The following is a 27,706-nucleotide window of genomic DNA, read 5'->3' as shown; positions in this document are numbered from 1 at the left end:
AAGACCATGTGTTATTTATCCTTCTATCCCTAGCACCAGCACAGGTCTAGCTCTGGGAGGGAAGTCACACACCAATACTTGTTTGATGGAACTTGGACAGGTACCATTGTGTCTGTGATGAGATTCATTGAGACTTTTCCCCAAGGTCACACTCAATTTCATTCATTTAGAACCTTGCTCCTAGAGTCTTCATGGGGGGTGAGGCCTCATATGGGTTGCCTTAACTTTGGGTCCTCTGGATATGCCTCTAGATATTTAGAAAACTGATCTTGAGGATGGGTGGCTCCTTTCTTCTCTTTGGTTAGTTTCTTAATGTTATTAGATTGTTGGATCCTAGAACATGAAGCAGTTTGGTTTTGACTAAACCATACTTGAATATTAAAGCATGGGCTTTGGGCATGGATCTGGTCCCTGCTTCCCCTTGCAATTGATGTCGCCTTGATCAAGTCACATCTTCTCTCAGACTCCTCCATCCCTAATCTTGAGGAATGATAACGAGCTGTTGAAGGGGTTAAGAAATACAGTCACTTAAATAAGATAGCCACTTTTCATTTTCCCTTATTAATTGACAAACTACCAAGTAAGCACAAGAGAGAGCAAACATGTGAAACTCTCTGGGCACCCTCCCACCACCCTCCACCCCCAGGCAGGATGCTCCATCCAGGCCTGGCTGATGGAGAACGGGCCTCACTCCTGCCAAGCCCATGGTGGGCATTAAAACTCATGCTGTAGGGGCAAGCCCTGCAATTCCACTATAGAGTGTGGTTGGGGCAGCTGCTGGCTGATGCACACATGGCTGCCTGCCATAGACATATGCATTCTTATGTCAGCTATGACCTCTGGAGGATTCAGGGGCTCGATTTGTTTGAAGCCACCATTTTCCAGGTCCAGACCCTTAACTGAGGCCTAAAGATGGTCCCCTATGGGGTTTCTATGACACCAAAATTGCATGCACATAGTAATGAGAGGCTTATATATTTATTTTTTTCCTGAGAAAAGGATCTAAAACATTCATCAATTTCTCAAGGAGTTCTATGATCCAGAAAACATGAAGGGATGGCAAATTCTAGATGTCAATCCATGACACAGAAAAAAGCAACATGGTCCCTGGCATGTTGTGGGCTACAACACACATGAGGTATGAGAGGAGAGGGGAAAGGAGGTGAGATGTGTGAGAACATCTACAGGGCCTGGTATTTCCTCTTTTTTCAAATGTGTTAGAATGGGTGAGTCAAAGGGAATAATTGAATAAAGTCAGCCTAGGGCCAACTATGTTGTGTCTTCTGGGTCAGGCCCTTTGTCCTGTAATCCCCAGTGAAATCTCCTGGCTGATCTCTGATCTCTAAGGGTGGTGCCATTAGCCACATTTTAAAACTGGGTGGAACAAGCCCAAGGATGCCAGACTGTTTTTCCAATGAAAACCAGCTTATAAATGAATGATCAAAGATTTTAAACTCAAATATGTATGACCCCCATGCCAGAAATCCTGAAAAGGGAAGTGAGAATACAGAAGGATAGCCATCATCAGTAGAGGCCACTCAGGAACATGTGTTCAAGAAAGGAAAAAATTAAGAAAGAAAGGAGAAAGGAGAAAACCTTAACAAATTTTAAGAAATATAAGAGTTATGAAAGACCCAGGACCTAACATCACCATCTTGAGTAATATAGAAAAAAGTTCTTTTTTTCTAAAACATTAGAAACACATTTTCATCCTTTTTCCTTCTTTTCTACTGAAATTCCCTCTCTCCCTCCTCTCTGTCTCCCTCCCTCCCTCTCTCCCTTCCTCCCTTCCTCCTTTCTTTCCTTCCCCTTTTCCTTCCTTTTTTCTTCTTTTTTGCTTCCTTTCTTATTTCAATTTTTTCTCCCTTCTTTTCTTAAACAGATGTCTCCTGAGCCCTTCTTTTTTGAAATACAGAGGGCATTGAGGAAAATACAGATGTGTAATCATTCCTAATATGTCCCTGCTATGAAGAAAACCTTAAACTTTTAGCATGCTTACATCTACAGCCAATGGGGGGAAAAAATTTCCTGACAAATGAAAATTCTAAATGAAAATTTAGGAGAATAATTTTAGAATTTTTGAATGAGTGCATAAAAGAAGAAAACTTATAATAAAAATACTACATATGGCAAAATATATGATGTATTAATCAAGCCTCTTGCAAGTGAAAGAATAAAAGTAAAATTAGCTTAAGTGAAAAGAAATTTAGAGGCATTCATAGGTAGCTGAAAACCCAAATTGCATGCAGCACGAAAGGTCACTTTCCTGAATATGTCAAGGACTCCCACTCTTGATATGTTGTCTAGACAGATAATAGCTAAGTGAAATAAGATATGAATAACATATTGCTGATTAACTGTAAATTGCTGTAACTTTTAAGGAAAACAATATCAATGTACAGAGTGCAGTTGAAAGTATCTATATATGTTGACCTTTTGGAAGGTGATATTACAAACATGAGTACAACATTTATCACAGTGATGTTTGCAGTATTCAAAACAGAAAGCACAGAGATAAAACAATCTAAATATCTACCAGCGGGGAATGGTTGATTAAGCCACAGAAAATTCTTAGTATCAAATTTTATGTTACAGTTAAAAGGGAAAAATGAGGTGCATGGTTGTGGGTCAGAGGGATTTAGTTGTCATTGAGTACAAAAATCAAAGGGCTCAGTCATATGAATAGTATCATCACATTTCTGTAAAACAATAAAAATGAAAAAAAATTATATGCATATCTGTCGTCTATCTGTCTATCATCCATCTTCATATGATTAGAGAGAAAGCAAGGATTGGTACTGCAAATGCTGTTTAACTGTGAGATTAGGAGCTGGGGAGAAGATTCAATACATTTTTATAACTCTGAATTTTAGAATGTGATAGAACTACTATGCACCATTGTTATTTTTAAATAATAAAAGTATTTAAAAGGAAACAAAATTAGAACATTAAACAGGCAGGTAAAATTCAGCACACTCCTTTTCACTAAGAAAGAGCGAGGCCCAGTCATATACGGACCTGGTCTTTGATAGAACTCAGTTTAGGTTTTTTATTTTCATTTTTGAGGTGGCTGCATTAACTCAGGACCCATCTCACAGACAGAAAAGTGAACTGGCAAGGGTGGGGAGATGTGCAAGATGATGGAAAACTCACAGCCTCTTAAAGTTAAGAAATGAGAAAATAGATGATGTGCTACTTGCAGTATAATTGAAAAGCTCCCAATTTTAATTGTGAATGATGAAAAACAGACAATTTTTATTTGTGTTATAAATCAGCATAATTCCTCAATATTGTTCACTGCAGTCCACTCTGTTTAAGGGAATTTATTTCTATTGCTCTATAGGTAAGCAGGCCGAGTTTACTTTCAGCAACTGCAACAAGTTGAGTCCTGATGTACATAATTAAATTTTTAAAAAAACCCGTGAGACACTTGCTGAAGTGAGAAGACTAGGGGGAATTTTTTCAAAGTGTAAATTAGCTGGAGAACACAAGTCTTGGATGGTTGTATTGGTGCTGAAGGATGAGTTAGTTTTCTCAGATGCTGCTGAGCAGTATAATAAAGGTTGTTTCACAGGCTTCTGGTTCATGTGAGCTGTTTGATTTCAAACCCCACCTGTCTTATAAGCAACTGGATCATTAACCTTAAAAATGTCAACTCGTTCATATTAATGTGAAGTGAGTTACAAGCCAAGGGACCCTGAAGACTTGGCAGGCATTATGGGCGTGCACATAATACTCTGTCCTCACACTTCTTCAGACCCCAAAGCAGGGGGTTGCAGAGAGAGCAGGGGGCGGCACACAGGAGTCTCTGGGTCAGATCTGCATGTGTCCTGTGGGAGGAGAGAGGGAAGGCAGGTGTGGGAGGAGCAGAATGCTACAGTGGAAAATCCAGGGCATGGGCTGAGGCCAAAGCTGACCATGAACACAGATTGGGGAGGATCCCAGAAACAAGGGTTCAACCAGAGCGGCATGGTCATGTGAGGAATTTGTGTGGGGAGGAGGACAGGAGTGTGTCTCCAGCTCCAATTCTACCCTAGACCCTGGGTTCTTCATGCCAGTTCCTCCATGTTTTTCATGATGCGTCCACAGCTCCGCAGAAATGATAAATGCTTGAGGTGATGGATATCCTAAATACGCTGACTTGATCATGACATTTTCTATTCATGTAACAAAATATCACACATGCTCCATACATATGGACAATTATTGTGTGACACTTAAAAATAATAATTCACAGCTCACCTGGCCTGGGGGAAACAAACTAGGTCTGGGAGTCTCAGATTCTTTTATTGAAATTTTATATAAAGTCAATGACCAATTATTGACCCTATTAGTCCACCATAACTGAGTTTCACAGACTGAGTGGCTGAAGCAGCAGAAATTCATTCTGTCACACCCCTGGAGGCTGCAGGGCTAAGATCAGGGTGTCAGAGGGGTTGGCTTCTCCTGAGACCTCTCTCATTAGCTTGCAGATGGCCACCTTCTCCCTGTGTCCTCACATGGTCTTCCTTCTGTGCAGGTCTGTGTCCTCATCTTCTTTTATTCTAAGGACACCAGTCACATTAGATTTAATCCATAGGACCTCGTTTTACTTTCCCATTAACTACCTCTTTAAAAGCCTCATCTCCAAACGTGGTCACATATTGGGACACTGGGGATGAGGATTTTGACATATGAATTTTGAGGGTTGGACATAGTTCAGCCTATTTATTTCTTTTGGTATATTTTCCACTGAAATACCATCAAGCAACCAGTTAGAAATGTGAGCGTGTGTATCTGTATGTATGTTCGCATATTTGTGTATGTATGTGTGACTGTCAAATGGTTAGTTTTCTCCCAGATAATACTTTTATCTCCCTACTTTTCGCCTACACATGACAGCCCCCTGGGCTGTGTGCCTTCAAAAAGCATGACACTTCTATATCTGGAAGAGCAAAATCTCTCCCAGTACTTCCAAATAAAAATGTCTTTGAAACCCATTTCCACTGCTTCCCTCTCAGTTGGGCAGAAGCACTGACTCCTCAAACAGGGCATGAAGTCAGGGTTTGTCTCCAGATCTGATTCTGTCAGTCCCCTCGGCCCCTACATGTGGAGGTGCAATTTACGAAGTGCTCACTCCATAGCAGATCCTTTGCCAGATGTTGCATGCAGCTCAGCACACTGGCCGTGTACGACTGCCTCTGTCTCTCAGGTACTACAGGTGCACAGGCATATTTGCCTGTTCATCATTATATATCACTACATGCAAGGCATTCTAAATGTTCTGCAGAAGTTAATTCATTTAATCCTCACAATAACTCTATAAGACAAGAACCCCTGATAGGCCCATTCTACAGATAAGAAAACCAAGGCCCAAAGAAGAAGAATGACCTACCCGAGGTCAAACACCCAGCCAGTGATAGGTCCTGCATCTGAAACCAGATAGCCCAGAGCATATGCATTCTTCACACAGTCTTGTGAAAAGGGGGCTGCTATCACAATCTTACAGGTGAGGAAAGAGATTTATAGCTGTTTGGACCCAGGAGTGTCTAATTCCAAAGCCATTTTTCTTTCTATTGTGCCAGCCTGTTTACCTGGACACTGCCTATGCCCCAGTGTCTTGGCTAATCCTCCCTCCTGTCACACATCCCTTGTGAACCCCCAAAGTCAAGCATGCCTGCTTCTTTACATCAACATTAAAGAGCGCAGAAAGCTGTCAGGCCTATTTGATGAAACAGAAAAGGCACAGGCTTGTTTCAAGCCTCAGTTCTTTACCTTTCCAGCTTCCTGGACAAGTTTACTTTCCTAAGTTTTAGTTCCCTCACCCTAAAAGTGGGGATAATAATAACTAGGTAATAGTGAGTTTTCAATGTTCAACAAATGTTAGTTAATTTTTCATCATATTACTGTTGAGCAGCATAGAATACGGATTGCCAAGTGACCTTTGCCTCTCCCATCAAGAGATGACACTTACTTCCCTACCCCAGAGATCTAGTCTGACCTCGTATCTTGTTTTAGGAAAAAGAAAGTGATAGAGGTGACAATGTATTAGTTCCAAACCTCAAAAGGCCTTGCATGTATGTTTCTACTTTTCCTCTTGAACTCTTACTGTGAGCATGAGAACAAGCCTGCATTAATCTGCTGGAGAATGAAAAACAACCAGAGCAGAGCAGTCATTCCAGCTGAGGTCACTGCAGATGAGCAAGCCCCAGACAACTGGCCAGCTGACCACAGATGCATGAGCTCGGTTCAGCTGACCACCCAGCCATCTCTTGTTGCCTGAGAAGCTCTACATGGGTGTTATTTAGGTCATTAATTTTGCTGTGCTTTGTTATGCAGCCATAGCTAACTAATAAAATCATATATTATCTATTTAGAAAAGGCTCAAAAACATGATCAGCTTTATCCAGAGTAGCCTCCTTTCTCTTTTCTCCATGTGTACTCTCATCTGCACGCTCCTATTCTCCTTGTACAAACATGAAAGCAACTCTGCTCTGGCTACTGCTGATGCTTCTAACGCGTGAGAGCAGGAAACATTTGTTCCCATGGGCTCAGATAAACTCTCTTTGCATATGCTTCTCATTGTCCTTATGTCAATATTGGCTTATGGACCTGGAATATTTTTTATGAGAGCTTTAGAGTGTGATTTTAGCAAAGAGACTAGCACTTCTTTTGGCAAAGAGAACACAATTCAAATGCCATTAAAGTGTTAGAGAAAGGGTTAGCTTCCTCCCAACATGGCCAGTTCAGCAGGGACAGGGGCCCACAATTATGATTCTGGGCTCATCGTCCTGTTCTGTGCCCAAGCATATCCCAAGTTTCTATTCTACGGCCAAGCATACTCCAAGTTCCTGTAACAATTAGTGGCCTCAGATTAGTCTACATAGCTGTGGCATTTACCAGGCCTGATTGTAATTAGTGTGTGTGTGTGTGTGTGTGTGTGTGTGTGTGTGTCTGTGTGTGTGTGTTTCTTCCATTATGTTACACAGCAGTGAGATTAAAAATGGTTTTCACTTATGGAGTCCCGAGTATTTAGGATAGGTGCTTCCTACCTCAGTTGAAAGACAGGTCAGGAATTCCCACTAAAGTTACTTGTCTCCAGAGCACCTAACAGTCACAGCCATGGCAAATCACAGCTACAGTAAGTCATAGCTATAGTCACAGCTATAATAAGGTACAGGTGTCTTTGTGGCTTTTGATTCTAGCACAATATCAATAGGATTCTCTAGTAAATGTCTTTTGAGTGATTGAGTGAACTTAACACCACTGTTCATGAAGAAACCCTTCATTTTCCTCCCCCGATCTTAAAAAATTTCATTTTTCAGAATCCAACATCATTATTAGGATTCTAGGTTGGGTTCAGGTTTCAGCTACAGCCCTCTCTACCTGGATGATCCTATATAAGCTCCTTAACATTGGTGAGTCCCAGGATACAGGTATAAAAAACATCTAATGCTCTCTCCTGCCTTGCAGTGTTGGGGTGAGGAAGTACACGTAGGTACTTAAACAAGCTAATACTTTATCAGATGCCTAGAATACTGCTTGACGCATGGTGGTGGGAATGATTAAAGAAATGTCACCTGTTTTTCATTTATACATCTGTTTATGTGACACTATCACAGCAGTAATTATTTGTCATCTCCCATGACAAAGACAGAGGGGTGGAAAAGACCTGGCCCCTACTGAAAAGTTTCCTGGTTGGGAAGGGGAAGATGATGGTATGAGCATGTTGTCCACAGGGGCAATTATTCCCGCCATGAAAACAGGATCTGAGAAAGCCCATGGACAGCAGTGTCTAATTCCTCTTGGGTGCAGGGAATTGGGAGACGAGTCTCAGAGAAGGCAGTATTTGAGTTGAGTTTAGAAGAACGAGGAGGAATTTGACAGCTGAAAAGGTCAGGTCTTCCAGGAAGAAGGAAGGGCCTGCAGGAAGGAGCCTGCCATTGTAGGATGACATGGAGAAGCTGGGCAGGAAGGCAGCAGGCTGTCAGGAGAGAGGTCTTGGGACAGATCTGAAAAAGAGATTGGGGACAGAAGGAGGTCCCCAAGCTCTTCAAGAGGGCCTTGTTTTCTTCAGTTGCCTGTGTAAGGAGGGAGGGAAACAATGTTATTTTGGATATTGGGAGCAGAATTCCACTCAGGGAGAGAAATGTGCTTATTTAAAAACAAGCCTTAATGGGCCTTAATGGATATGATTGGAGGCCCTGTGGGGATTGTCTGAGTGGGTTGGGGGTTTATCAAGGAAAGTTAAATGTCCTTGCTTAGAGAAATTAAGGGGGAAGCGTGGGTGGGAGAGAAGGAGATTGAGGCAGGGTGGAGGAGAAGCAGGTGAGAGAGTGGGGGCAGGGAGCAGCAGGAAGTATTGTCCTACTGAGAGGGTTTGATGCAGCTGGGGGTGCAGGGGAAAGCGCACTCCAAGGCTGCGGAGAAGAGGTCGAGGTATGTGTGGTTAAGTTTTAGGTTGTTTGCTGAGCAACACTGTTGAGTGTCTTCTGGAAAAGCAGCTGCCCATTCGAAATGCCTGCATGAATGACGTTTTCGAGAAATCAAGGGACAGGGCCTGGGTTCCAGGTGAGAGATTAAGACAATCACCAAAGGAGAGGAGCATCAATAGATGTAGAGAGCAGAGAGCAGAAACTAGGAGAAATAAACAAGGAAGTCCTTGGGAAATCACAAAGACATGAACAAAGATTAAACTTCAGAACAGAAAAGCATACACTTTTGAGCCAATTTTATTTAAATATTAAAGAACAGTGAGATGCCAGCTGTCACTCTTGGCTACATGTGTGTGTCATATGTCACCCATGATATCTGCATGTATAATGTCTTTTTAGCATACTACGTGCAGATACAACATCTTCAGTAGAAACAGAGATGGCTGATTAGGAGGATATTTTGAATTTGGAAGCTTTAGGTGTCTAATCATTTTCAGGGCTATCTTTCTTGCTGGGTGCTATTAGGATATCTCAATCATTTGAGTTATTCTTCAGCCTCTATTTCACTAAGACTATAAACTAGATGAGGGCAGAGCATAGGAATGTTAGAACATTGAAATGGGTGCTAGGAATGTTCTAGAACACTCAGTACCTCAGACACAGCTGAGCATTTAAAATTCAGGCATCACTGAACAGAAAAGCACCCAGAATATTAAAAGCAAAATACAGGAAAAGAAACACACCCAGAATGTTATAAACAAAAGGGAGGTGCTTTTGGAAGGACATAGCAGTTACCTGAAGGAACCTGAGGTAAGGCGTGATAGCCAGATCTGGGAGGGAGTGAACATGGAAATGAAACGTTAAGAAGCAGGGTCATTGCCTGTCTTCTAGAGGCTACATGGTATCTTGATTCTATTTTTTCCAGCTACATTTTTTGTTTTGCTTTATAAACAACTTCCTCCACCCCAGCACACCAGGGGTGCCTCAGTCCCACTCTAGCTGGGTTCTCGGTTCCAATGGGCCGCAGAGGCCTGCATGAGGCCCTCCACCGCAGTCCAGATTTCTGGGGCCTGACACTTACTGGTGTCACTGTGGGATGCTCCTTTTCCTCCAGTCATTTTGTTGCAGGAATTGAGGGACAGGAGAGACCAATGGGTGAAACAGGAGGATTTTATTGAAGTGGCCACTGCCCCAGTGAATTAATATCCAAAGGCTGAACCCCTAACAAAGGCAAGTTTTGACATTTATGCATGTGACTGAAGGGGGTTTGGGCATCCAGTGGCACAGAAACTTGCAAGGCGGGAAAGTTGAGTTTGCAGAGGCAGATCAAGGACAGTTTATCAAGTAGTGTCAGCTGTTACAACGTAAGCAAGGCTTATGTCTTTCGGCACACATCACAAATGGGAAAACAGGAACTCACAAAACTTTTACAACCTTTGCAAAAACATAGCTCCTTGACGGAACAAAGAACAGTCTTGGGAAATAGAGGGTACTTGTTAAGCTTGTTCTTGTCTCTGTTCCAAGACAAGAGGGGGAGACTTTGGAGCCCATCCTTTGAAGGCTTTGTAGATTGATTTCATAGCTCTGCCTGGGCTCTGCCTAGCTCTAGGCCTTGGAGTGAGCCAGCATGGGGAACTTGTTTTTCTTTACATTTTCTGCTTCAATTTGTCTCTGAGTGTGGAGGCAGATCACACGGTGTCCACAGGGCTGCAGAGTCCCTGCTGCTGCACTATGGGAAGTTCTCAAAGAGGGAGATGCAGGCTGGAAGTGAACTCATGTGTGTAAAATGTACCGGTCTCAAAGAAAGAAGATGAACAGTAAAATATCTACCTGCCCATTGGGCAGCACTGCTGCAGAGTACTGTGTCTCTACAGCAAGGAGAAGACACTTTGAGAGCACTGCATCTGTGTAGCCTTACACCAGACATGTTTATCTTCTCTGACTTTCTTTGGTCAGCCACTTTGAGCGGGAGACATGACAGTCCCCATTTTATGATTAGCGACTTGTTCAGGACCTTATGATGACATTCTTCCTGAAGGTGCCCACTTTCTTCATGAACTGGAAGAAGCTGATGGGCCTACTTTGGAGCCACTCCTCAGCACCCCAGGTCTTCCTAACCCCTGGCTTTGTAGGCCTCTGGAACATGCTAGATGAATTTGGTGGCCTTCCCAAAGTGGCTGGTCCCACATCTGGTTATTGTTTCTGCTGTTGCAGCAGCACTCGAAAGGGGCAAGGGGCCACACGCAGTCACCCTGTGAAGAGACTGATGGTGAAGAAAGCGCTTTCAGGAAAACAAATGGATCAATGAGAGGAGGTGGCTTAGACTACATATACATGCAGGGGAATCCTGTGCACGGAGACCCTGCACAGGAGACCCCTTCGATACATATGTGCGCATGCACACCCCTACCTCCACACACCTACACAACATGCATGAGTACTTGTGTACGTACATATATATAAGGAGCCCTGGATCTCTCCACAATGTGGCAGACCAAGGATTTCATCTCCACTTTGCCTTCTGCCACCTGTGTGATCCTGAACAAACCATTCTTTCTCGACAGTCACTTTCCGCATCAGTTAAAATGAGTGTAATAATGCACTCATTTTATATGCGTATTATTTATATGATTTATAAATATGTGAGAATAAACTAAGATAATATCTATAAAATACAGTGCCTGACACGTATTTTGCTATAGAGAAATTCAAACTAAATATAAACTACATTTAAACCACGTGTGCATAGACCCACATACACATATTCATTCATGTGAATGCATGCGTGCATAGATGCATTTCTATACACACATATTCTTGCATATACAGAAGCACATACACAATCATAAATACCAATACACACAATAGTTTTATACACATCTATGGATTGCATTAACATTTATGCTAATTTGTATATTGTACATATAAACTTTAATATACACATACATGAACATATATCAGCTTACTCTCAGATACACCACACTATTAGATACATACATATATCCACACATACATACATATACATATTCATACATATACAGATTGTATATGTGTGTATGTGTGCATGTACATATATAAACACACATTTTACATAGTAAGAATTCATCTCTAATATTGATAAAAGTCAAAATAATTCACTATATAGATCTGAAAATAACTCTCTGGTAGGTCAACCCTATTGCCTCATGTATGGAAAACTGCTCCTGTTACTTCTTTTAGAGAAAAACATGCATTTTGTCATCTTTATAAGCCTATTGGTGGCAGAGGAGGTCCTTGTTTCATGTTGGGCACACAGGAGAGATATCACTTTCCTGTCTGGGGAGAGGAGCCAGGTCCATGAGCATCCAGTCTGTGTTTGGGATGTCATAGGACAACTGTGAAATGGGCTGTTTTTATACAGAAGCTCTGTCTTCAGCGCTGGCTCGTGAAGGCCAGGCTTGGGTTATGCATGGTGTTTTGCTTCTGTCATTGATACGCCCTCAGATGAGCTGCTGAAAAGCTGTAGTTTTATGCTGAGCCTGTGTGGGTTGTGGGAGGATGGGGAGGGCTGTGTGCAAGGGCCCAGAGTTCTCTCAATCCATCTGCAGAGCCCCCAGAGTCCTTGTGAAATTGAAATCGTGTTCAGTGGCTCTGAAGCAGGAGCACACACCTGTAATTGGCACTGCTTACTGCTCCCTCCAAGCTCAGGCTGCCATGCCATGGCCAGAGACCTGTGTGGGGCCTATTGGTTTGTGAGCTCACTTTGGAGACTCAAACATAAAGGACTAAAGCTTCAGGCAGAGCTGGCGGGAGGCTGGCCTTTTGCAAGGAATGACTGGTTGTGCTCCATGAGGAAGGACACCCTGCCGCCTTATTTATGTGGTCACGCTTCCATTTATAAATTACAAAAGGGATGAAGGAGGAAGACTTTGATCCATCAAATTTATGTATTCAATAACTGTTGCCATTTCAGACAGCAGGGTCTCTGGGGAAGATTTTCCCATGTATGCTTCGGTTGCAGAGAGGGAGAGACAAATGCTAAATATTCTGCTGTATTTATGAAATGTCAAATGTGCTTTCCGGGGTAATTGCATGAATATTGAAAAGCCTTGCTGAAAGTTATAACTTTGCAATTGAGTGTTTGGGGATGCTTCTTGCCAGCAACCCCTCTGCAGACAGGATGACCTCCCTGGCACAAAATGCCCAAATGAAATGGAACCCAGCCTGGCCTTTCCTGGCCAGCCATTGCCAATGCAGCTGAACAACTTGGCCTGACTCCATAAACACTTCCCATGCAAGGAGTCCATGTCAGGCCCAGTGGACACATCCAGCATAACTAGGGTACTTGGTTGATGAAAAACATGTGGCATTTCCCAGTCATAGACCTTGAGTAGCATTAAAACATGGAGAACTGGGGGAGGGCATTGTTGGTATTTCGCTCTTTTTTAAAATTTCAGTTAAGTCAGTTTCATAGTTTCATGAGTTATTCTCAAGTTCTCTTTAACCATCCGTAACTACCCCATCATAGATCTGGCTGCTTTAATCTCAGAATTGTCTCTTCCAACCCTAACTTTGCTTTGCTCCGAGGGTGTCTTTTCTTTATGACATCATAAGTTTACAGACACATCATCCAATGTTTCTCCATGAATACTGTGCTCTGTCTCCTCAGTGCTGCTCATGCCACCCTGGTGCCCTCTCCATATCTCTGTGCCTTTGTGCATACTGCTTTTTCTGCCTGGATGCCCTTCTTCCTTCCTCCACACAACACATCCCTCCTTACTCATTAAAATCCAGTATAAATGCTAAAGGAACATGATCTTCACAGTAAACCTGGTCACCAAATATGAAATCTTCTCCATCCATGCACACCAGTCAGAGACAAAACTCAAGCGTTGCATGAGAACTTCAGGTATCAGGCAATGGTACCAGGGTTTTGGGCAGATGGAATAGATATGAGGGACAATTCTAAGGGAAATGATCAAAGGACTGACCTCAATGTGCTGAGGAAGATTTCAGCACTACTTATACTGCAATAGGTGAGCCAGGAGCTGGAAGGGAAGGGTGGTGTTGGAAAAAGGTTGGGGTGAAACTGGAGAAGTTTTGGAAAGGGAAACTGCATTAGAGGGTATGGACCTTCTGAGGCCACCAGAGGTGAATGGGAGAAAAAAGAGTGATACCAGCTAAGCCATGTACCATTCTAATTTTCAGGACCAGGCAACTTGAAACCTGCCTTTGCTTTTATTGGGCTATCTGTTCTAGCAGTCATTTATAGGGATCACAGCCCCTGCCTGTAAATGTCACCTTTTTTGAGGTACAATTATAGGACTCCTCCGTCATTACATTCTTTCCTCTCATCCCATTGCACTGTTTCCATGCTGAGAGGGCTCCAGATAGATGTAGGGAACCTCTGCTAGTCTCTGTGCTGAAGCTCAGTGCCTGGCATACCTCTGCCTTTGATTAGGCTCTGTCACAGCCCTGCATCGTTCTTTATTTGCCTGCGCATTAAAGAATGCCCCTGGTAGTCATGAGAGCGCCTCATGTCAGCAGGCTTTGTCTACACCCTCTGTGCCTAGGTGGCAGGCACAGCTTTGGATTTTTATCCTCCTCTCATGTACTGTTCAATTTGGGTGAGTTCCTCTTCTTAGCCTTATTCAACTTAAAAAAAAAAATCTGATTTTCTTTGGCCATATGCTGCATTACAAAAATGCCTAAGACCCTCAAGTGAGCAAATTAGATCCCAGATGAGGCTCTGAGCACAGACAACTTGTCAAGGGGTGGGGTGAAGTTTACATTACAGGCTCACCTCTCCCTTCCATCTGGATGATGCCTCAGTGACCCATCATGAAATCTCTACCATTAAAATAATGGTAGAAGTCTCAACCAGGAGGGAATTGTACAACTGGAAGGGGAAGGGGATGTGCATATGTGTGAGAGTGTTTGTGTGCATGTGTGTATGTATTTACTCATAAATTTATACATATATATATATATTTGCATTATTTTAATACCTACATCCCATGATGGATGTGTATTTTACACATACATACATATATACACACATATATCATGGGATGGATATATATATAAAAAATATATGTACACATATGTAAATATACATATATAGTATATATGTACATCTATAAACTATATATTCATTAATATGTATATATACACACATATATAAATAAATAAACACACACACCAGCCAAAACACACACGTACCACTCTGAGCTAAACTTGAGCCATGACTCACTCTGCTCCATTGACAGCAGTGAGTACCATGAAGTTCAAACGAACAGAGACAACCAAAACAAATAAAACTGGTCTGTATCATCTCTGCATGACCAAAGACTCTCCAGGGCTCTAACCACCAATATGCGGGGTTTAGGATGGAGGGCTCCCAGTGCCAGTGACAGTTCTTGAACCTCTGTAAGAGTACAGAACACATGTCAGAATGGACACGTCCCATTGTAATCTTTCCCATAATATCATGCACTCTCCAGACGGGGCTGTGAGTTTCTTACATTTGCATTCTTAATGCTAATTATAGAACCTGGCATGCAGGCACTAAATCTTTTTGTTGTTTTTTGTAATTTTACCACTGATAGAATGTCCTTGGCTAATCATCATCAATTTTCATAAAATGTGATCTTGCTAAATTGCATATGCACAGATTGCATTGTGTTTTATGAAGAAAATTACAACATCATTTCTTCTTCCTGCATTTTGAGGAAAGGCAATGAAACTTTTATCGGTCTAAATCAGCAATTGAAAATGGCTAGATTATTGATACTGTTAATGGACTTTTAGCTTGGGAGTCCAGCAATTAATTTTAAATGTCTTCTCTAATTATGAGATTTTGTTACATAATAAAGATCCATTTTGAATATATATATTTATACTCATATATAAAATATGTAAAATTAAATTTGTATATAAAATAATGGCTCACCATACATATTGGTCCCTGAATATGATATCGTCCAGTATATTGGATGATCTTGGGGTGGGCTTGTTGTTCTGCCATTCTAATAAATAACTCTCCCCCTGGCTGGGCATGAGGGCTCATCCTAGTACTTTGGGAGACTGAGGCAGGCAGATGACTTGAAGTCAGGAGTTCAAGATCAGTCTGGCCAGTATGGTGAAACTCTGTCTCTATAGAAAATACAAAAATCAGCTGAGCATGGGGGTGAGTGTCTGTAGTCTCAGCTACTCCGGAGGCTGGGGCAGGAGAATCACTTGAACCCAGGAGGCAGAGGTTGCAGTCAGTTGAGATTGCACCACTGCACTCCAGCCTGGGAATTGCAGTCAGACTCCGTCTCAAATAATAATAATAATAAACTAAAAAATAGAAAAAGAAAAGATGAAGAAATACCTCTCCCACCTATCTTAAAGTGAAAACATACTTAATCCACAAGGGAAGTTAAACCAGTCTTGACTGAAAAGTACGGGAAAAGAATTGTGATCAAGCCCATACATGGTGAGTATTGTGTTTTTGCATGTGAGTAGAAGGCTTATGGCTCCTGGTCTGTCTTTCTCCTGAATTTCCTACAGTGCAAAACACTTCACCGCCATCCCGCTGGGACTCTGTCCCCTCCTTCTCTGGATCTTTCCATTTCCTTCTTGCTTCCTGTGTTCCTTTTCCTTTAAGCCCTCCCTGTGTGGTGATCCTGCCCTAGTGCTTTGGGAAGCCATATCTCTCCCACTTTATGACAAGAGTTCAGTCCAGTCCTCAGGCCCTCTTATAAAGTTCATAGCCTCAGAGTCTATTCTCTACTCAGTTTCTGCTGAGGAGAGAATGGGCTCTGGTCTCAGTTCTGTTGGCTTTAAATGATCTCCAGACAGGTAAATTGGTGGTGGTGATAGGGGTGGGAAAACTTCCAACATGGGCTGTGCCTGAAAATATTCATTTTTATGAGAATTAATTGCATTTTTGAAGAACCCTGTAGTTTAGTCTTTGTTCTTAATTCTTTTCAGCTCTGGCCTTATGATGTTAAAGGCACACTTCTCCCCTCCTTATTGTAGGTTTCATTTGAAAAACATCCCCACATTTAATTGACAGTGAATTTACCATGTGTAAACAATTTCTGTGAAATTACTGATAGGGAAAATGGAGTAACCCTAATTTCCAAACTCAAACCCTTCCCAGTACTCTTTTTCTAGAGCGTTATATGATCAACTAAGCATTCCTCATTGTGAATCAGACAGCTATTCACCTTAAGGCTATTGGCTGGCTCATCTCAAACGTTTCAAGTAAATCAACAGAAGGATTGAAGGTCAAGATCTCCTTCCCACGCAGTGGTGAGGTCTGATGCTGCTGATTATGTGTGTGTGCATTGAGTTCAGTTTGTGTTCTCAGAAGTGCATGGACTGTGAACATTAGCTGAGATCAAAGAACGGCAGAAGCATGTGTGTTCAGGAGCTGAGATCCATGCCGGCTCTAATGGAAAGTGCAATTGCAGAATGGGCTTCCAGTCGGCAACACAGGCTCCGTGCATCCCATATTCCCAGTGCTCTGCACAATGCGCTTCCTCAGCAAGAATCAATGAATGAAAGAATGGATGCACTATTTTAAGCCTAGTGTCCTAATTGTCCTATCCCAGGGAGTTAGCTTTTAAGAAAATACGGCGGCAGTGGGAGTTGACCAATGAGAACACATGGACAAAGAGAAGGGAACATCACACACTGGGGCCTGTTGCGGGGTGGAGGCAAGGGGAGGGAGAGCATTAGGACAAACGTATAATGCATACAGGGCTTAAAACCTGGATGACAGGTTGATAGGTGCAGCAAACCACCATGGTATATGCATAACTATGTAACAAACCTGCACATTCTGCACATGTATCCCAGAACTTGAAGTAAAATAAAAAAAGTTTATAATCTTTTGAAAAAAATCTGGTGAACAATATGATTGAAACAATGTGATTCACTTCATGGGCAGTCAGAACCTTAATTTGTCTGGGAAAATCTGTGAGGAACAGCTGTGACCACAAGGTATGACTGAACAGTATTTCGGAAATGTGAATGTGCATATGGATCACCTTGAAGACTCTGTTTAAATGTCAATTCTGACTCAGTAGGACTGAGAAAAGGTGTGAGATTCTGCATTTTTTTTACAAGCTGAATCTTCTGGTCACTTTGAGTAGCAGACTTTGAGAAGGAAACCATTCTCTGAGTAGCAAAGTTTCACAGACAGTTTGCTACAGGGCAATGTTTCTCAACAGAAGGTGGGAGGGCAGGAGGATATTTGATGACGTCTAGGGATCTTTTTGGGGCCCATAAATAGGGTAATCCTAGTGGCAGAGGCCAGGGATACTGCTAAACATGCTACAATGCACAGGACAGGGCTTGCCACAAAGAATTATCTCACCCACAATGTCAACAGTACTGAAGTGGAGAAACCCTGATCTAGGGGAAACAAAACAGGTTTGCAGTCCAGTGGCCAGGCAGCAAACTGTGATCTTTCCACTTAATTGCTATACTCTTTACAAGACCGAATCTCTGTTCTTTGGAGAACTATCTAATGATGACCAGCAGAGTATCTGCATATGCAGGAAAAGTTCAATAATACTTGATATCAATTGAATGATTGTAGAAGAAGAACTGCCTTCCCTGGAGACCAACAGAAAAGCAGTTACCATTATTGAGTACTCATTATATATCCAGATAAATATTTTGGATATTTTAGAGATACTTCTGATATATAGGCAAACCCAAAGGGATGGACAAGATAGCCTCTTGAATCTGTAATAGTAGATTTCTAAGAAAAGACTGTCGCCTCAGTTCCCATTGCTAGGCAGCTATTGGCAGCAGAAGTGCTCGTAGAGTACCAAATTATACTGGCCAGTTGATTACGAAAGTTGGGCACGATATTTTTGGCCATCCCAATGGCAACAGCTTTTCTCATCAGCAGACACCCAGCTTTGACTTGCAAAGGCAAGGGTGCAGCACGTTCTCCTGACGGTGATCTCAGGGCTGCCCTTGATCTGCTTACAGAACAAGAGCAAAGCTAGCCCCTTAGAAAGGTCAGAGCAGAGATGGTGGGGCAGCAGAAGGCTGAGGATGATGGGCTCCTGATGCTGGGGTACATACACTTTGGGGAACATCTGAGGCTTACTCTTTCCCATGTGTTTTAGAATGCTTTCCCCATGTGTTCCCCTGACATACCCATAATTAGACTTCTCTGCCCAATGCATAAAGAGATGAGCATGCGTGCACACACACTGCTACATCTATGTCTCAACAGATGAGTCTTTCTGCTGACTGCCTGTAAAAAGAAAAACAACCAGATGGCACAGCTGGAAAAAAATGTCTGTGTTTTAGAGGGTCTATAAAGCTCTTTATCATCCCAGCAGGAATGGGCAAGGACCTGGCAGGACACCAGAGTGCTCAAGAAGAATGGTGTGCATCTGTTTGACATGTCAGTGAAGCTTTCCAAAATCATCTCCAGGCTTCTCTCTTGCCAAAGATGTCTGCATGATAGTCTTGGACCCGGAGGTGGTCTTCTCCTGGATTCTCCATTTTTTACCACAGTGGTCTCCAGCTTGTCTGCCTGTAGAAGTTCATACAGGCAATTACTCTAAAAGCTTATTATATTTGCCTGAATGATGACTATTAGAATGATCTGTGTGGTACAGTGATTTAACATATAGTGGTATTCGTGGTTGTAATTTATTACAATCAAAGCATACAAAACAAAATCAGCAAATGGGAGAAGCACATGGGATGAAGTTCAAGCTTCAAGAATCTTCCCCCACTGGGATCACGCAGGATGTGCTTAATTCCTCCAGCAACAGGTGAGTGATGTTGGCCATTAGGAAAGCTCGTTAGAGACTGAGCACCCAGGGCTTCTACTGGGAGCTGATCATGTAGGCAGCTTCTACGTAGAATGCAGCAAAATTCCAGACTTCAGAAGGAAGGCAGATGTTCAGCATTAATGATATTGTTTGAAAAAACAGCTTAGGCACAGTGAGCCCCTCTTTTTTTTATTATTGTACTTTAAGTTCTCGGGTACATGTGCAGATCTTGCAGGATTGTTACATAGGTATACACATACCATGGTGGTTTGCTGCCCCTATCCCCCTATCACCTACATTAGGTATTTCTCCTAATGTTATCCTTCCCCAATCTCCCCACCCCCTGCTATCCCTTCCTTAGCCGCCAACTCCCCAACAGACCCCAGTGTGTGATGTTCCCCTCCCAGTGTCCATGTGTTCTCATTGTTCAACACCCACTCATGAGTGAGAACATAGGGTGTTTGGTCTTCTATTCTTGCTGAGAATAATGGCTTCCAGATTCATCCATGTTTCTGCAAAGACATGAACTCATTGTTTTTCATGGCTGCATAGTATTCTGTGGTGTATATGTGCCATATTTTCTTTATCCAATCTATCCTTGATGGGCATTTGGGTTGGTTCCAAGTCTTTGCTGTTGTAAACAGTGTCTCAGTGAACATATGTGTGCATGTGTCTTTATAATAGAATGATTTATAATCCTTTGGTTATATACCCAGTAATGGGATTGCTGGGTCAAATGGTATTTCTATTTCTAGATCCCAGAATCACCACACTCTCTTCCACAATGGTTGAACTAATTTACACTCTCACCAACACTATAAAAGTGTTCCTATTTCTCCACATCCTCTCCAGTGTCTGTTGTCAGATTTTTTAATGATTGCCATTCTAACTGGCATGAGATAGTATCTCAATGCGGTTTTGATTTGCATTTCTCTAGTGACCAGTGATGATGAGCATTTTTTCATATGTTTGTTGATCGCATAAATGTCTTCTTTTGAAAAGTGCCTGTTCACATCCTTCATCCACTTTTTGATGGGGTTGTTGTTTTTTTCTTGTAAATTTGTTTTAGTTCTTTGTAGATTCTGGATATTAGCCCTTTGTCAGATGGGTAGCTTGCAAAATTTTTTTTTCCATTCTGTTGGTTGCCAGTTTGCTCTAATGATTGTTTCTTTGCTGTGCAGAAGCTCTTAATTTTAATTAGATTCCATCAGTCGATTTTGGCTTTTGTTGCCATTGCTTTTGGTGTTTTAGTCATGAAGTCCTTGCCTAACTGGACCCCTTCCTTACACCTTATACAAAAATTAACTCCAGATGGATTAAAGATTTAAACGTAAGACCTAACAGCATAAAAACCCTAAAAAGAAAACCCAGGCAATACCATTCAGGACTGTTAGCCCCTCTTATCAAGAAATGGTGGGAACTCTCTGAACTCTAAGTTCCTAGACCCTAACAAGGGATTTACCTTATCTTTCCAAGGATAGCAGTTTAGACCTACAGTGTTAACTCTTTTCTGTACAGCTGTGGATCCTGTACTCTATGGGACACTTGGTGACTTAGTGGGACCCCAGAGTGCTAGAGCTGCGACAAGGTGCCTTGGGACTCACATTCTCCCACAGAGGCTATGAAAACTGGTCCTCAACCATGCTGGCTGGAGCCTTTGAAGACACTGTTCTATATGGGAGTATTGCTCCTCCCAGTGATAATAGTTGATGCAAAAACAAAGACAATCTCTTCTTAAAATCTTCCCTGTCTGTGACATAGCTGCTCCATTTTCTTCTACTTTGAATCAGGAACACTCAGGGTTTTATTCTTGTAAATCAAAGAATCTTTTTAAAGGATAGCATGTAAGATATATATATTTTTTCTTTTTGGCTTTTTGACTTAAAAGCTTGAAGGAGTTTTATCTTTGAAATTGAAAGCTCCTCTCCTTCCCTCTAGGATGATATACCTTGGCATATTTTCTTATTATTAACTCTGTTGAACATTTGATGATCCCACTCAATTTCTTATCTCAGATCGCTTTAATATTTTATTTTCAATTCTTCCAAGTTTTCTTCTATTAGATCTGTAATTATTAATGTCCATCTTTGGGGATACTGACCATGAGGGTCTGATTCTCTATGTTCTGTCTTGTCATTCATTTCCTAATCTACTCATTTATTTTATTTGTGTTTTTTTTTCACTCATTCAATAAACAGCCCCCAATCATCCCTACCCACTGCAAACACTTCTAGACACTGGAGATTGAAAGATAAGGTATATTGTTGGCCATTCAGGATATCACTAGTAAAAAGACACATACAGCTGGGTGCAGTGGCTCACGCCTGTAATTCCAGCGCTTTGGGAGGCTGAGGCCGGTAGATCACCTGAGGTCAGGAGATCAATACCAGCCTAATCAACGTGGTGAAACCCCGTTTCTATTAAAAAAAGTACAAAAATTAACCAGGTGTGGTGGCAGACACCTGTAATCTCAGCTACTTGGGGGGCTGAGGCAGGGAGAATTGCTTTAACTTGGGAGGCAGAGGTTGCAGTGAGCCGAGATCAGGACACTGCACTCCAGCCTGAGTGATAGAGTGAGATTCCATCTCAAACAAAACAAAACAAAAACAGAAAAAGACACATGTGACTCCACAGAACAATACGGCTCTCACGGTGGCTTCTCCATCATGCAGGGGACCACAGAAGATAGGGGAATTTGGGGTGACGTAGGGGGCTGTCTGTAGACTAGTTTCCTTAAGTTTATCTCTTATGTCACCAGTTTGATTCTCTGAAGAGTCACATCTTACTTATTCCAACATCATTTTTATTTGATTGGCTGTGGTGTCTGTACTTTCACATTTTGTTAATGAGCAACTGGATGTTGTACTTTGTGATACACTGATCTTCACTTTTTTCCAGTTGTCTTAAAAAAGGTACATCTAAAGCTTGCGGCCAGCCAACATGGATCTTCTAAGGAGAAGTCGATGTGGAGGTCTCATTTTTCTCTTTCTACTACACCCTACCCTGAATAGAAGCAGAACAAGTAGAGGATTAGGTCCTTTTCATTCATCTGTCTAACTGTAGATATTACTTGGGATGGAGGCTGGAGAGCAAGGCTCTGAAAGCCTCGAGGAGAAAGTCACAGAGATGTCTGTCCAGCTGCACCAAGGACCTCTACTTAGATCACAGGGGAATAAGTGTTGTGAGCTGCTCCTGAAACCTGCCCCAGGGGTCTCGGTCCCCTTAGATGGTCTCTTGTATCCTTGGCTGTAGTACATAACAGGTGAGGCAGCAGATTGTTGCCATCAAAGAAGAGGCATGGCCAAATTCAGAAACAGCTCCCTAGTGTGGTGAAAGTGGTGTGGCAGAAAGGAAAAAATGCCCTGTGCCTTCCATTCCTGGGAGCCCTGGTTGTTCCCTGTCATGGCTGCTGCTGCTGTTAGGAACTCTTTGAATTGGATGATTTAATAGTAATAATGAAGAGAATTAAGGGGAATAGATTCCTTGTGATTCATCTTGTTTTGCCATCTCTTTGGAATTATTTTTACTAGTTTAGTTCCAAATAGGGGCAATTGAAAATTAATTTTTATCATGAAAATAAAAATCCTCAATATAATTGGAGCCATCAGAGGGTCTGCCTAAATAGCAGTCCATCCCAAACATGGTTTCTAATGATGTTTGGGGGGTTATTTCAGGACAACCTAATGGTTGTCAACCTCAAGGCAGAGAATGAGGTGGCCTGCTCTCTACTGAGTATTCAGCACCTGTTAGGTGCTAGACTCAAGGGACTCTCCCTGTGTCATTTTATTTGTTCCACAAAAAAAAACCAACAAATAAAATAACTGTAGTCTCATCTGACAGATGACAAAATCAAACTAGAAGTAAAGCTTGGCAATTCTATGCTTAAATAAAGATTGGGAGTTTCATTGGTTTCTGATCTACTATAACTGGAAACACATTCATCTCTCAAAGCTCAATTTACCTCTTACCTGCACAGGTGGTAGAATGTCCTTTCCAGAGCTGCTCTTCATTTCCTTCACCTAGTTTTGGGTCAGTCTTTCTTCATTAGGATTTTATGAGTTATTTGGAGTCCCAGAAGTAAGAGCTTTCACCTGAAAACCATAGCTCCTCCCTTGGATATCCCATCCTCATCTGCACACTGGGCTGTAGAAAGTAAGGCAGGCTTTAGGATAGGATGTAGCCCTTTGTCCTGAAGTCTTCACACAAGTTGCCAGTTTCATTAACTTCTATTTTAACTACTTATCCAGAATTTTTTTCTCCTTAGATTGTTTTATGATGCATTAACACTGGGACATCTGTCATTTCAAGTCACCATTTGGTAATTTCAGAGAAGGAAACATCGTTGCTGAGGTCAGCTCTGAAGATTGTACCAACAGTCTTTCATCCGTGTTTGCCTGGACCCTCCCAGCCACAGTGGGCCAGGTGCCCTGTGCATAAGAGTATATTCATAGGACATCCACAACATGCTGAAACAACAATTCTATTTCTAGTTTTGTGTATTTTCCTTTTTGCCTTTTTCCCCCTTTTCATTGACGATTGTGTCAGTCTGACTGATAGAATAATAGATGGATGAAATGGCACTAAAGGAAAAAGTAGAAGCAGAATAGGTAGAGGCGTAGGAGGAGGATTCCTGAAGCCTAATCACACAGTTTTAGTTATTCATTCATCCAACAGTTCATAAATGGGGACCACCTGTTTGCACTAGATGTCATAATATAGCAGTAGTTCCTCATCTTTTTATTTTTAATGTTATGAATCCATTTTTGCTCCTGATGTCAGCAACAGGCAACATCCTACTTTTCAAGGTGTTTATGATTACCTTGACACTAATATATGGGCCCTAAATTTAGAAACCACAGCTAGACAAATTCTAATATCCCGTCTAGTTCTTAGCTTCTATGACTCTTTTTTCATTTTAATTATGCAGAGAGAAGCAATGAGATTTCTAAGGAGGGAGTTAAAAAATATCTCTTCTCTCCATCTCCATCATTTTATTCACCTTTAAAAACTTGACCTCTTCAGTCGGACTCTATGACTACTCTAAAGTGGCCTGCTTCAATAGAGGAAATTTAAAATGTGAAATTTTAGCTTAGAAAGCTGAACTTGGTTGAAAAAAATGTGGGTTTAATCATGTGAAAAAGGCACAGCCAGGCCAAGGTCTCCCTTGGGAAAGGCCGCAGGGACAGCAAGAAATACACCTGTGGAGTTGAGGGGTGTGGGGGCGGGATCCACTCTGCAGAAAGCTGTGCTCTCTGCAGTCACAGCCTCTGTCACTCAGAGAAGAGCACCCCTCTTTAGGTGTGTAGGCGTCAAAAAGCAATGAAACTCTAATTAAGGAGCTGCTCACTTTTTTGAGTACAGCCACATAGGCCTAGCCTGCTGCCATTTCAGACCTAATTCAGGCCATTCATCCGGAGGGGCGCACGTCATGGAAGTTTCAATTCCCAGCCAAAATATACCCTGATTAGACTCTCTCTTCCGCTCCTGCTTGGGCTTATTGAGGGGAAACGTTCAATTACTTGGGAAAGTACCTGAGGCCTGTGGCGGCCAGTTAGGGTGAGTGGGGAGCGGGGGTGGAGTTTCTCAAGAGCAAAGCTGAGCACCCTAGGCCTATTAATTGAGGATTCCATGTACACGATCACTCCAAGGCACAAGTCTGAGGAAAAATGAACAGAAGAGAACATTTCCCATTCAAATCAATTGATTCTTCAACAACATGAAAAATGAAGCTGAAATGTCCATGGAACTCCAGCTCATGAAAGGCTCCAGTGAGAACTGTGGTGGAGACAGGAGACTCCTGCTAATGAGGAGAGTTTTAAAACCATTGCAGGCCTGAATTTTTAGTATTTTTTTTTTCCTAAAACCTAGATGACAATTTCAAAAACTGGAAGGGGAAATAGAAAAGGTTGAGGTTTCTTAAAGATAAAATCTCTTGCTGAGACAAACTGTCAATTTTTTCATTATATCCATTTCTAGGCACACACATTCTACCTTTCCAGTGACTGTATATTTCCCATAATGTTCTTACTGTGGTTTGCCTCTTAATTACTTGCAGAATTTGCATTTAAACCGAGTTAAAGGATTCCCTCTACTCTTTGGCTTCCTGCAGCTGTTTCCATGGTAACCAAAGGGGTCTCCTGGTGGCTGGCTGGGCTATCTGCTTCTACAGGCCTGGAAGCATCTCCCCACCCACTGTTGATCCATCTCCTTCACTTCACTGAGGAAAGTGACTGGGAGTGTCAAAGGATCCACTGACCTCTGTCGGTTTTCTCTGGAAACTACTCCCAGCAAACAAGATTCCCTTTACTTGATGAGCCCTTCAGGACAGGGGCTCATGCCCCTTCTCCCAGCAGGCCTACTTACACTGCTCCCTTAAGCAGCAGCTACATGAACTGAACGGGCCTTGTTCCAGTGCCCTCTCTTGACCCAGAGTCAGCAGCACAGGTCGGGAGCTTGGGTGCCTCCCTGCTTTGAGAGCATGAGTGGACACTTCCTGGTGGGAAAGCAGCATGCCTCTCTTTTAGTGTGAAGGGACACCTCAGCATGATTATTAAAAATATTTTCAGCAGGAAGTCATAGAGGCAGGGTGCAAATTACAGTGAGCTGATTTCACAAAGTACCTGGACTCCAGGCCTGGCTCTGTGGCCTTGCGCAAAGCTGGTTCAGTCCTCCAAAGCTGAACAACAGTGTAAAAGAAGGTGCATTGGTACTAAGTGATTTTCCTGGATCCTTTCAGCACCGACAGGCCATGTTATTAAAGTCAGATTTTCACAAAAAGGAATACATTGAGAACAAATGTGCAGTATAATAATTCTGAAAAAACGAAGTTGCTTGATCTTGTACACACCACAGGGGAAGATACATGACATGATGGGAATGTTAGACCCCTAGAGCAAGGAGATAAGAAGAGAATTGCAGAACTTTCTGTGTGGTTGCCTCCCTCAGCTCTCTGAAAAAGCTGAACAAGCTGTATTCAGACCTCCAAGGACCATTGCAGAGCCCCTTAACATACCCCATAATCCTTTCTGCTGGCCATTCCCTGGGGTTGGGCAGAAGTAAAGTGCACATTCAATTCCACAATATGACTTGTATTTAATATACCACCATAAGAGAACAAGCAGTTCTAGTGGGGGCGATGAAGAGACTCCCACATCATTTGGGCAATAGTTAGTGATTCTAACTAGTTCTTCTCGATTATCCTGCCAGTCAATCTTCCAATGAAACCAAATTTTGGAAGTTAAAAGTATAAGAGATGTCAGTCATCATGTTTCACTATTGAAGTTCTTTAGAAAAATCTCCTTTGTTGCATTAGAACATTTAACCGGCTTTGTCCTCAAGATTTGCCACAATTAAGCATGTAATTATGTTGCTTTTTACTATACAGTTTTGTTTTCTCCTTTCATTGGATGCTACAGGGAACTTATTTTAAGTATCTTCATTGCAAATTCATTTGTGATTCAGCGTGACTGTCTGGGGCACATGTGGGTATTGCATGTCACCTGGGCACACGTCTGTGGGCTCCTGACTGAATTCTCAAGGGGAAATAGGTTCCCTCCCCTTATCTTGTCCTGTTTTCATCGTGTTCAAAGTGGACCACAGAATGATCTGTACCTGTTTTCCAGGACCTGGTAAGGGCAGTAATAATGAAGACAAAACTTTCATTACTGGGATTTAGAAAAAGGCTTTCCTGGCAAGCACCAAATGGCCTCACAAGGTAAAGCTGAGGGACCCCCAGGACCAGGGGGGCATGGAGGCAGAGCGTCCTCTTAGAAACTGAGAATTGAACCACAGACTTGTACCTGCCACTTTCAGTTCTTCTGTTTCATGTGACTACTTGGATAGAAAGCTTTCACCAGGGTTTTCTGCTCCTGAAGCTTTAGGCTTCAGTGTTCTCAAAACTGACCGTAATGGCTTCCATTTTGTTTTTGCACTAAGGGGATTTAAAACAATGTAACCTCACTGAAAACTGGCAGACAGAGCCAGAGGCTAGCATCTTGCAGTTTTGTTTTGGTTTTTTTTTCCCCAGTGGAGTCACTTAACACTCTAACCTCTGTATGTACATAGCCCTCATCCCAGGGTATAAGTGAACTTACATGATTAGCATCTGTGTAATATGAAAGGGTCACTCCCCACCATGAACAGAGGGGTCTCCATGGACTTCCAGTGATAAAGTCATTTTCCATATTAGGATTTGTAACTTTTACAAGTCCACTCTTGAGTCCAATTACTCTATTAATTGTTCCTTTTTTGTTGCAAATAGGAGAAATGCAACTCAAAATATCTTTTTAAAAATGGGAAGCAATTTATTGGCTCATGTTACTGAAAATATCAGGGAAGAGCTGACTCTTAGAATGAATGGCTGGATCCAGGGCCTTAAATTGGTTATTTGGAACAAATACCCTGGAATCTCCCAGCTCTGCTTCCCTGATTGTTCCCATTGCCTCTAGGTCAGATGGGCTCTTCAATTGAGATGGTGAGATGGTAGCTGCAGTTTCAAGTTTACAGAGTACCTTCCTC

The sequence above is a fragment of the Sapajus apella genome, unplaced genomic scaffold (genome assembly GCF_009761245.1).
Source record: "Sapajus apella isolate SASKATOON/1434 unplaced genomic scaffold, GSC_monkey_1.0 scaffold163, whole genome shotgun sequence".
Taxonomy (NCBI): domain Eukaryota; kingdom Metazoa; phylum Chordata; class Mammalia; order Primates; family Cebidae; genus Sapajus; species Sapajus apella.
Note: the sequence above shows the minus strand (reverse complement) of the source record.